At 37.3% G+C, this 10,970-nt stretch overlaps 1 non-coding gene across 1 annotated transcript; it reads right to left on the bottom strand.

The window, feature by feature from the left end:
- Nucleotides 1–10,095: 10,095 nt before the first annotated feature.
- On the bottom strand, nucleotides 10,096–10,202 carry LOC118730978. The gene has a single exon (XR_004991702.1). It is a non-coding gene; the product is annotated as a U6 spliceosomal RNA (small nuclear RNA).
- Between the last annotated feature and the right edge of the window lie 768 nt (nucleotides 10,203–10,970).

A 10,970-nucleotide genomic window follows, 5' to 3' on the forward strand; every position in this document is an offset into this window, starting at 1 on the left:
TCTCCAATTCCCTCCATGCTGTCTCAAATGATTAGAGATCCTTCCGTTTAAACTGCATAGCATTCCATTGTGGAAGTATACCACATCTTTTTTACCCACTCATCTGCTAATGGGCCCTTAGGCTGTTTCTACATTTAGCTAATTATGAATAGCACAGTGATGAATAGAGGGGTGCACATAGTCTTTCTGGTTGGTCTTGCAGGGTTGGCACACAATGGAATAATGGCAGTCTCTTCAACAATAGTGCTGGGAAAATTAGACAGCTACATGAAAAATAAAATGAAACTGACCACCAATGTACACCACATAAAAGAATAAACTCAAAATAGATAAAAGACAAATGGGAAACCATAAAAATCCTAGAAGAAACCATAGGCAGCAAAATTTCAGACCTCTCTCATAGTAATATTTTACAAATAATACATCTTTTAGGGCAAAGGAAGCAAAGGAAAAAAATAAACAAATGGAACTACATCAAAATAAAAAGTTTCAGCCCAGAAACCATCAACAAAATGAAAAGGGATTCCACTGTATGGATGAGTACCTGATAAGGGGTTAATTTTGGGTAATGTTTTAAGTGTTTAGTTTTATAGGCAGAAATAGGGATTCAAATGTATGTAAATTACAATTCCATCACTTGTGCTTGAAAAGGAAGAAAGAAAAAAGAAAGAAGGAATGATGAAAAGAAGAAATGAAGGGAAGTGGGAAAGACAATGCCTGTTACTAAAATAAGAATAATGAGCACATTCTCCTCATAAAGTTATTTGAGGACTAAATGACTATAACAGTGCTTCTACAGAATAAATTAAGAAGTAAAAAAGGGAAGAAAATAGCCTACTTTGAGAGGTAGTTTTTCAAAATTAATTATTTCAGTTCATTTAATCTGATGATTAGTTTTGTTTGATTGAGCTGAAGTAAAATATATTTTTAAAATTTCAGAGAAGAAGGGGGGAGAGAAACTTCAAAGATAAGAGAAGATCATTTATTGGCTGCCTCTTGCATGCCCTGTTTTGGGGACTGAGCTCACAATCCAGGCACCTCCCCTGATCGGTTCATAGGTCAACACTCAACCACTAGGCAACACTAGCCAGGCATGACTAAGCTGACATTTTGGAAGACTTTTGACAACTATTTAAAGTAAGTTCAGTGTGCTTTCACTCAATTCCTGTTCTTTTCACTTCTGGCTTCCATTACCACAGAAGTGTTCTCTTAAATAAAGCATAACCTGATAATATTTATTCATTCTGTTAACAAACGTTTATTTTTTTTACAATGTGTGCACATATGTATATGTATTTGTTTATTGCAACAAACACTTCTTAAGCATTGACAATGTGCCAGACAATTTTATTGTAAATAGAGGTGAACGAAACAGACTTCATTTGGAAATATTAATTTTTTAAGACTCAAAAGAGACATCTAAAATGGGTACTAATATGTAGCTCCTGGAAAAAGTAATGGGAAACTATTTGAGGGTTTTTGTTTCTCCCCAGCCCCCAATTTTCTCTTCCCATAATGCCATCACCCTATTGGCAGTTCTCACTAACTTTTAGAAATGATTGACAGTCTAGTTCAGCAGCAGCATAGCTAACTGCAGGTGACATGGCTCAGAACTTATTATCAGAGATTTTACACTTATTTTATTAACACAGTGTTTATGTATAAAGGGAAAAAAATCATAGATTGTATTATAAGAACAAATAAAATTAGTATAATTCACAAAAATGGGTGAAGTGGTCAATAAGCCAATAAGATTAGTCCTAATGCTATAATTTGCTTACTTATTTATTTACCTAACAAATTCTCATTAGTTAATCTATTTTTCTAATGATTTTTCAAGAGAATGGAAGGGAGAGGGAGAGACAGAAAGAGAGAACCGTCCATGTGAGAGAGACACATTGATTGGTTGCCTCCCACACCCCCCCCCGAACGGGGCCAGGGATTGAGCCTGCAACTAAGGTATGTGCTCTTGACTGGAATCGAACCTGGGACCCTTCAGTTTGCAGGGCAGCACTCTGTCCACTGAGCCAAACCAGCTAGTGTGCAATAATTTATTTATTTCAATAAATAAAAAATACCTCTGTTTATCATAGCAAATAAAATTACTTTAGCTAACTAAATTTTTAGTTATTTTTTAATGGGAAACTTGTGAAAACTGAAACTAGTCCCTGTTATTCACTATTGCTATTTATAAGGTGACTATATCTCACACACAAATCCCTTATTTCACAAAAATTATACCTCTTGCAATCTTTTTCTAGGCAGTCAGAAATCTTGAATACCAGGCTAAGTATTTTAAAATTATGAAAGCAACTGTATTGAAAATGCTTGTAACATAAATATTTCTGAATCCTCAAATATATTATTGGGTTAGTGTTTAATGACATTAGAAGCAGTATTGGGTTTTCCCTAAATTACAACTTAGGATTGCAGGAGTTGAAAAACAAACTGCTTTTTCCAGATCCCCAAAACAGTCAAATACAAGGGGGAAAAATAAGGTATGAGACGTTAAAACCCCCTGCTCACTATAATCTGATAGTTGGATGTGCCTCTTAAATGACCATTATAAAATTAGTATCACCATTTTTAGTCAGATTTTCTTAACTTAAGGGAAAGATATTAAAAATACATTCAAATTAAAGTAGTTAAAACTATGGGAGTCAATAATAGATATATAACTTTGCTAGATTTCTTAATCCAGCCTACAATTTTATGCTGTTTTGACAACCAAAAATTATGAAAATATGCCAACCAAAAGTTGTAGACATAAGACCACTAAATGTAACAGCTTGTTGTGGTTCACCACAATGTAATTGCATTTTCTCTTAGCAAAGTGGAAATCATGGTGTTCCCGTATCGTAAGCTTGTTATAAGAATCTCCAAGGGAAGAGATTATTTAAGCTCAAGGTACAAGATTACTTATGTAGGCTATGGCATTCTTTGAAACTCTTATGTAAAAGATTTATAAGTAGTCAATCGTTTTCCATGATAATTTTTTATTTGTCTAGCTGGTTACACCAATATGCCAATTCCATCATTATTGAGGCTTTAGAGACACTTATGTATGTCATCATTTTCCATTTTATTGCAGGTCCTTATTTAAACACATCATGCTATCTGGCATCAGTACCCTAATCTGGATAGTGATTTATTGGCATATCAAAATTCAACTTATGGAATTGATGAAATAAAATTTATAAATTAATTTAAAAAATATATAGAAATGAGAGGTTTTCTTGAAACTGAATGACTTCCAGAAACATGGAATCTGTTAGGGCATCTATTATTTTCCAATTCAGTTCCTTGGTCTCTATGCATATTTAGGAGAAGATTTATTTCAAAGTTTCATTATTTTAATAAATATCCATTTAGCATCTTTATCCTCAAAAAACCAATAATTTTATATCAAAAGAGAAGTGTAATTTTATACTTACCATGTAGCTGGAAGAAAATGTTAGAGAAGATTGCACAAGGTGTACCCAAGCAGGCAGACTGATTTGCTGGGCCTCTGATCTGGAATTGGGACAAGGGGAGGCTTCACAAGGAGGAAATGGAATGTGAAGTTATGATGCAAAAATGCCATTTGTCTTATCAGAAACAAAGGACTAATTTGGGAGGATAGAGGACATTGGCTCAGAAATATCCTTAACAGTGTGTTTCCTCTCATATTTCTAGTTTATTTCTGAACTGATAAGGAAAAGTAAAAAAAAAAAAAAAAAAAAAAAAAATCACATTGAAGTAGTCAGATAAAGCATTTCTCCTGGAACTATTATGCTTTCTTAAGAACTTGAAGTAACAAGAAGTCTTATAGGCTAACCTTAATTCTCTCACTTCCTACATTTCAATATGCCATGACCTCACAAAGCAGAATTGCCATGGTTCCTGGTATTTTCAGCATCCTCCCACATTTGTTGCTCCATTCCTACTCACTATAAAGCATGGATATAAAAGATTAATTGTTTCATTTGTAAAGATTTTGCTTTTTGTTTTCCCACAGTGAAGAATAGCATTTGCCCAAGATCTAATGTGTGAAATGAAAGTTACACAGACATTAGCATGGACATCACCACCACTACCCCACCCAGATTACCCCTTCGATTAAAAAAACACAAGTATATATGAGAAGTTAAATATAATATGTCAGAACAAATAAAAATTAGAAAAAAATTCAGACTTGGAAGATGTGACTTTCATTGGGATTGTAGGAAGCTAGTATGCAACGATGCTTTAGTTGTCTAACACGTGAAAGGCCAGTGTGGAAGGACTCAAATAAAGGTTGTAGACAATTGGCCTTCTAAAATAAACTGGAAGGAAAGATTTCCACTTACGCACTCAAATTGACGTACTCAACCAATAGAGTAGGTATAAAATGAAGGCTATGAAGAGAAATAGTTCACTTATCTCAAGTTATTGAAAAACAGATTAGGAGATTAAAAAATAAGAGTTAAAATATTAGGCAAATTGACAGAATGAAGTTGGGACTACTCAGTGAAGGAAAAAGGAAGCTTTGGAAAAGAGAGTAAAAGAGATTAACCTCCTTCCATGATATAGTTGTTACTTGACATTTAGTTAATTAGAAAACAGTATACAATATGAAAAGGGTTAGAACATCCATCCCTAATGTGCCACTCTGACATACTGACTACCTTGAATTAAAGGCACTCGAAAAACAACAGGTAGAAGAAAAAACACTGACTTTTCTTTTTCTTCCTAAAAGAAGGAGATGAAATCACCATGAGAAAGATGCTTTCCCTAAAACAGAAGGAAGGTACGAGTCTTATCAAGGATAAGAAATGGAGACCAGCCCTAGACAGTTTGGCTCAGTGGATAAAGTATTGGCCTTCGGACTGTAGGGTCCCTGTCAAGGGCACATGCCTGGATGCAGGCTCGCTGCCCAATAGGAGGCGTGTAGCAGGCAGCCGATCAATGACTCTCTCTCATCATTGATGCTTCTATCTCTCTTTCCCTCTCCCTTCCTCTCTAAATTAATAAAAATATATTTAAACAATACACAAACAAACAAAAAATTAAGGTGAGACCAAGAGGGTTCTGTTCAAATCTAGTTAAAATATTCTTTACCTTCAGGTATCTCCCCGCATAGGTTAGTTGCTTTTCCACAATTGCCTTTGTTCATCTTGTTTAGGATTTAGGTTTTGCCACTTTCTTAGGTCTTCATTTCCTCAAAGAGGCTTCCGGGACACATAAAACTTCTATTAATAACTTAGTATGATTTCTCCAGTTAATATAATTCTCAGGCCTACCCCAAACCTTAACCCTATGGTAGAGGTTAAAAATCTGCTTTTTCTACAAATATAGAATATGAACAAGAGTCTTAGAGTCATGTTATCTCTGGCTCTCATAGTTAATATTTTTGTAAACTTGTGTAAATTATTTAACAGTGTAACCCCCAGTTAATTAATGAAGCATAAGTAATCACCTTGCACAATTGTTGAAATGGAATTTTTGTACTGGAACCCGGATTTTATTTTTTCTGTCAGCAAAGGTGGAGATTTGTTGAAGAACAAGTACAGACTCCCACATGGGGAGAAGGAACGAGTCTCACAGAATGGACTCCCATGTGGAGAGTGGGAAAGTGTCCCAGAGTTATTTTCCCTGTGGCTTATAAAGGCTGCAGGTCCTGGTGCCTTGATGTCCCCTTGGGTTGGTCAGTGTTTTCTTAGACTGGTTACTATAGTAACTCCTGGGCTCACAGGTTGAACCGTACATGTGACATGTGAGGTTCCCTCCCTCCTTCCTTATTGTTTTCCAATTCCTTGGGACTTTCTTCTCCTTTTTAAAAAAAATATATTTTTTTGATTTTTACAGAGAGGAAGAGAGAGGGATAGATAGAGAGTTAGAAACATCTATGAGAGAGAATCATTGATCAGCTGCCTCTTGCACACCTCCTGCTGGGGATGTGCCTGCAACCAAGGTACATGCCCTTGACCAGAATCGAACCTGGGACCTTTCAGTCTGCAGGCCCATGCTCTATCCACTGAGCCAAACTGGTTTCGGCTTCTTCTTCTTCTGGATGAAGGGCTTCCTTCCCTTTATTTTGTAAATATAGACCTTTTGCTGTTCCAGATCCCTCATTCTATGAACATGTACTTGTTACAGCTTTTCAGCTTCCCTATTTTATGGAAAAATACCTTCTGCTGCTCTGCAGCCCTGTGCTTCCTCTATGGTCCCCTTAATTTCTAAAATTCCCTAAACCTGTCCTATTTTACCCCTAAAATTCCTGTTTCATTGTGAATATTAAAAAAGGGACAATGAGTACATCTATTATCATAATGCAGAGTCCTGCTCCTGATTATAAACCTGGGTGTGACTTTCGAGGTCTGGCCTAGGCAATTATAAAGGTTTTATCTGGCAGGCCTCATGGGGGAAGGCTGCCATCCTTATACCAGACTTGGTACATGACTACTACATTACAATTGTTAAGAGGAAGTGCAGTTGAGGACTCAAAGGCCCTGAGCTGCTCCTGCTCTCATACATATTTGCAATGCTAGCTCTTAGCCCCAGAGCATGTATTCTTTTGTCTCTTTATCTGAAGCCATGGGCCTAGGTCCTCTTCACATGCCTCTACAAAAGCCTTCCTATGAGAACACATTTTTCCCCTACCGCAAGCACTGAGTATTTTCCCACTCTGAGTCATCAGCCCTCATACTGCTTCTTACCCCTGGACCCGTAACACTGCTGGAGCCTTTTGTTCTGGCCTCCTCAGCAGTGAGGGGATCTCAGGTCTGTGCTGATCCACCTGACACTCTACCTGTGTGCCAGTCCATTTGCTCTGTTTTTAGCCTTGCTAAGACCATCAAAGTACGCAAATAAAGACAATGCTTTTGGGGAGGCTAAAAGGCTAATTCCAATCTAACCCTGATATTTGGAGGGGAAGGGTAGAGAGAGGAAAAAGACTAGCAATTTGAATCTATGCTAGCAAGCCCAGTGTACATTCTTGATAACCTATAATTAAGTCACTACCTCTTTCCCAGAAACTGGTTTTGCAGAACCTGTTATTGAAATACAAAGGCTATAAAACTGTGAACAGTGCACTGCCCCCCCCCCGGGGGGGGCCAGGGTGGTAATTAAAGCTGGCACCAGGCCAGACCATCAGATATGGTCTCAAGACCCCAACACCTGGGGCCTTTTAGCAAAACCTGTGAAAAGACCCAAAGCATAATACATATCTGTGGGACAAAGACCTCAGAAAGATATAAGAGTGAAGCCCCCTGCATGTTACTTTACTCAGATTTGGGACGTCATTCTGCTCAGTCCACCAACGTAAATAAACAGTGTAACTCCTTTTCTCTAAAAGCATTGCTTGATTTTTTCTTTGGTCTTCTGTAACGCTTTCATTTTTGGGTTTTTCCTAACAGGTTGCTCAAACACCTCATAACTCAGAGCTAACCTCTCTCTCTCTCTCTCTCTCTCTCTCTCTCTCTCTCTCTCTCTCTCTCTCTCTCTCTCTCTCTCTCTCTCTCTCTCTCTCTCTCTCTCTCTCTCTCTCTCTCTCTTGTCTCCCAGTTCAACTAGGCTCCTTCTTGCCTGGCACACCTTAAACATTCCTCCAGGATTAAACTTAAACATACAGAGGGTTAGACACACATGCATAAATTAGAGATATAAGGAATATAAAGGGAAGCATTACGGGTATCTATTACCTAGCCATTATATCCTCTGTGGAAATACGTTGAAATGAATTGTTTACCTCAGAGTAGAAACTCAGTAGGTGATACAGTAAAAAACAGAATTTGAGATTCCTTCCTTGAGGTCAAGCATTCCTGTCCTGTTACTTTTAGAGTCTTTTGTAATCTTTATTGTCAACTTTTCTATTTGCAATGATCTATTGATAATTGGCAGAGCCCGTATCAGGCAACCTGGTATTTAATCAAATGCCAGTTTATGCCTTTAAATCAATGATTAATGTTAAAGTGCATATTGAATGTTACATTACTATTAGAATTCAGCTAACTCACAGATTAATTAGAATTTTGGGTTTCTCCTGGGAATACACACTTCTATCCAGAATTAGATGTCTATGATTAAAATGGTTTTTTTTAAATCCAAGTAACATTTGCCCCCTTAAATTAATCAGAAACAGTACTGCATCATTTATGTATACAAATAAAAGAATTAGCAGCAAAATAATATGTGTGTTTGTGAATTATAACATATATTGCATATAAACAGACATCTGTGCTTGTGTATGTGTGTATGTATAAAGTAATTCACACTCACACACACCTACTATAGTTTATAGTAAGACATGCATTTTGATAATATGAAATATTTCAAATAGTAAAACATTTATTTTGTTGTTGTTGTTGTTGTTGTTGTATTTTAACAACTTGTTCTTCTATATTTATGCAAAAACCAAACTGGTCCACACTTTGCAAGTAATAAGTGTAATTAAAAAAGAAAAAAAAAAGAAAAACAAAAAAAAACATGTAGAACACACAATCAGTTAAGAAGTGCAAATTCAAGTTTAGAAGAGAAAATTATTCTTGGAGTACGTCAAATCACATCCTTAGGGAAGCAAAAGCAATCGGAGGGAAGCCAACTATTTTGCCACATTAGAAATATACATAGAGTGCAGAGAGATGGCAAAGGTGCACACCACCTTGAACTAATGAATACTAAATATTATTCACATACTAGAGACTTGATGCACAAAATTCGTGCACTCGAGAGTCCCTCAACCCAGACTGTGCCCTCTTGCAGTCTGGGAGCTCTTGGGTAATGTCCAAGTGTCAGCTTAGGGGAGCAGGCCGAAGCTGGCAGCCGGTCATCCTTAACACTGACTTCTAGCAGGAGAGGCTCACGCCACTGCTGCTACACTCTCCAGCCTTGAGCCCAGTTCTGGCTGTGGGAGCGCACTGACCACCAGGGGGCAGCTCTTGTGTTGAGTGTCTGCCTTTTGGCGGTCGGCGTGCATCATAGCAATCAGTCATTTCTCGTTCAGTTGATTTGCATACTAGTTTTTTTATTATATAGGACTATGAATGTCACACTGTATTTATCTTAAATAAAAAAACACTATAAATATTGCTGTATTATAAAATCATCTTACTACATATAATTTACTTAGATAGATTTCCCAAATTTCATAATTTGTATATGCTATTACCTTATGAAACATGTACAATTATGTAAATCAACTGAGAAAAGTGACCGATTGTCTGAAACTCAGTCATTCTGGTTATTTACAGCCACAGGCACTTCAACTTTTATGCCCAGAAAAAAGAAGGACATAAAGTTTTCAGGTTAATTTGTACCCCAAAAAATATAATCATCTGATCCTTTATAATAAAAGGCTAATATACAAATTGTCCCCTCAACCAAGAGTTTGACCTGAAGTTTGACCAGGTGGTGGGGCCGGCTGGCCAACTGCCCACAGCCCCTCCCCCTGGCCCTCCTGGCCTGATCGGTCCCAATTGGGGCAGGCTGGTCACACCCCACCCATGCACGAATTTGTGTATGTGCTATTATCATATACAATAACTTGTATATGGTAATAGCATATATAAATTATTGTACATAATTACCTAAAGTGCTATTACAAATAGAAAAAAAGTGCCTCTCAATTTAAACTGAATAATTAAGTCAAAAAGGAAAAGGAAAAAAAAAAAGATAGTGAATCCAACATTGAAAGTTCAAGTACTAAGAAGTTTTCAACGATCAGCAAATTTTAATAAAGCTAGCGTTTTCTTTCATTATAACAGCTATTGGTCTTTAAATGAACCCAATAAAAATTAAAAGCATGACATAATTCTGTTTTACACAAGACCTGTGCAGATTTACACTCAAGAATAGACTTATTAGTTTTTAATACCTTCAAGGAAGACTAAAATCTGAAATAAGAGAGGTGCTCTTTTTATAGTATAAATTGACAATGTCTCAAGGCATGGACATAGAAAAGAATTACAACTGTTATAAACTTGCTCTCTAGGGCAGCTTATGTCATGAGACTGAAGCCATTGAGTCACTAAAGGAACTTGTAAAGATCACAGAGTATTTTAGTTGTTAAAATGATGCTAAACTCTATAATAAAGGAAAGATAGTTTTTTCAGTTCCATATGTATATTTTTTAAATAAAAAAATATGGAACCCTTCACAAATTTGCATACCATCCTTGCACAGGGGCCATACAAATATTCTCTATATTAATCCAATTTTAATATATGTGCTGCTGAAGTGAGCATCAGTCCACAGATTTTTTAAATCAAACTTAAATTGGTATTGCATATAGGCTAGGCAGAGATTTCATAAACTGTAAAAATTGTACATTATCTTCTAACATGAAAGTAACAAGGATAACTTCTCCAAATATCTCAATGCACACACACATGCACATATACACACATATTTATTAAATAGGAAAAATTAAATATAATATTAAAATAACATATATTTACATCTCTTTCATATATATATCATATATATTATATATATATTACATATATATAATATATATGATATTATATATATATATATATATAGAGAGAGAGAGAGAGAGAGAGAGAGAGAGAGAGAGCCAGCAACCGGCATGCTGTAACAAGCAGAATGACTGGTTGCTATGATGCCCACAGTGGCCAGTGTACTGGTTGATCAGGGATGGGGTTGGAAGGCAACCTCCCATGGTCCTGTCCCCTGGCCAGCCCACCCCAAATCATCCCCCCATACCAATTGGGGGCAGAGCTGACAGGCCCACTGCCCACAGCCCCTCCCCATAGCTGGCCCCACCCCCAATCAGCTCCCACTGCCCCAATTGGCCACAGCCCCTCCCCCAGCCAGCTTTGCCCCTGATTGCTCCCCCCCATTCTAATCAGGGGCAGTGCTGGCAGCCAACCACCCATGGCCCCTCCCTCTGGCTGGTATTGTGCTCTATCCACCACCCCCCCATTATGAATCAGGGGCGGGACTGTCTGGCCCACCGCCCACTGCCCCCCTCCCACAGCCATTCCAACCCT

The sequence above is a fragment of the Pipistrellus kuhlii genome, unplaced genomic scaffold (genome assembly GCF_014108245.1).
Source record: "Pipistrellus kuhlii isolate mPipKuh1 unplaced genomic scaffold, mPipKuh1.p scaffold_m20_p_3, whole genome shotgun sequence".
Classification (NCBI taxonomy): Eukaryota; Metazoa; Chordata; class Mammalia; order Chiroptera; family Vespertilionidae; genus Pipistrellus; species Pipistrellus kuhlii.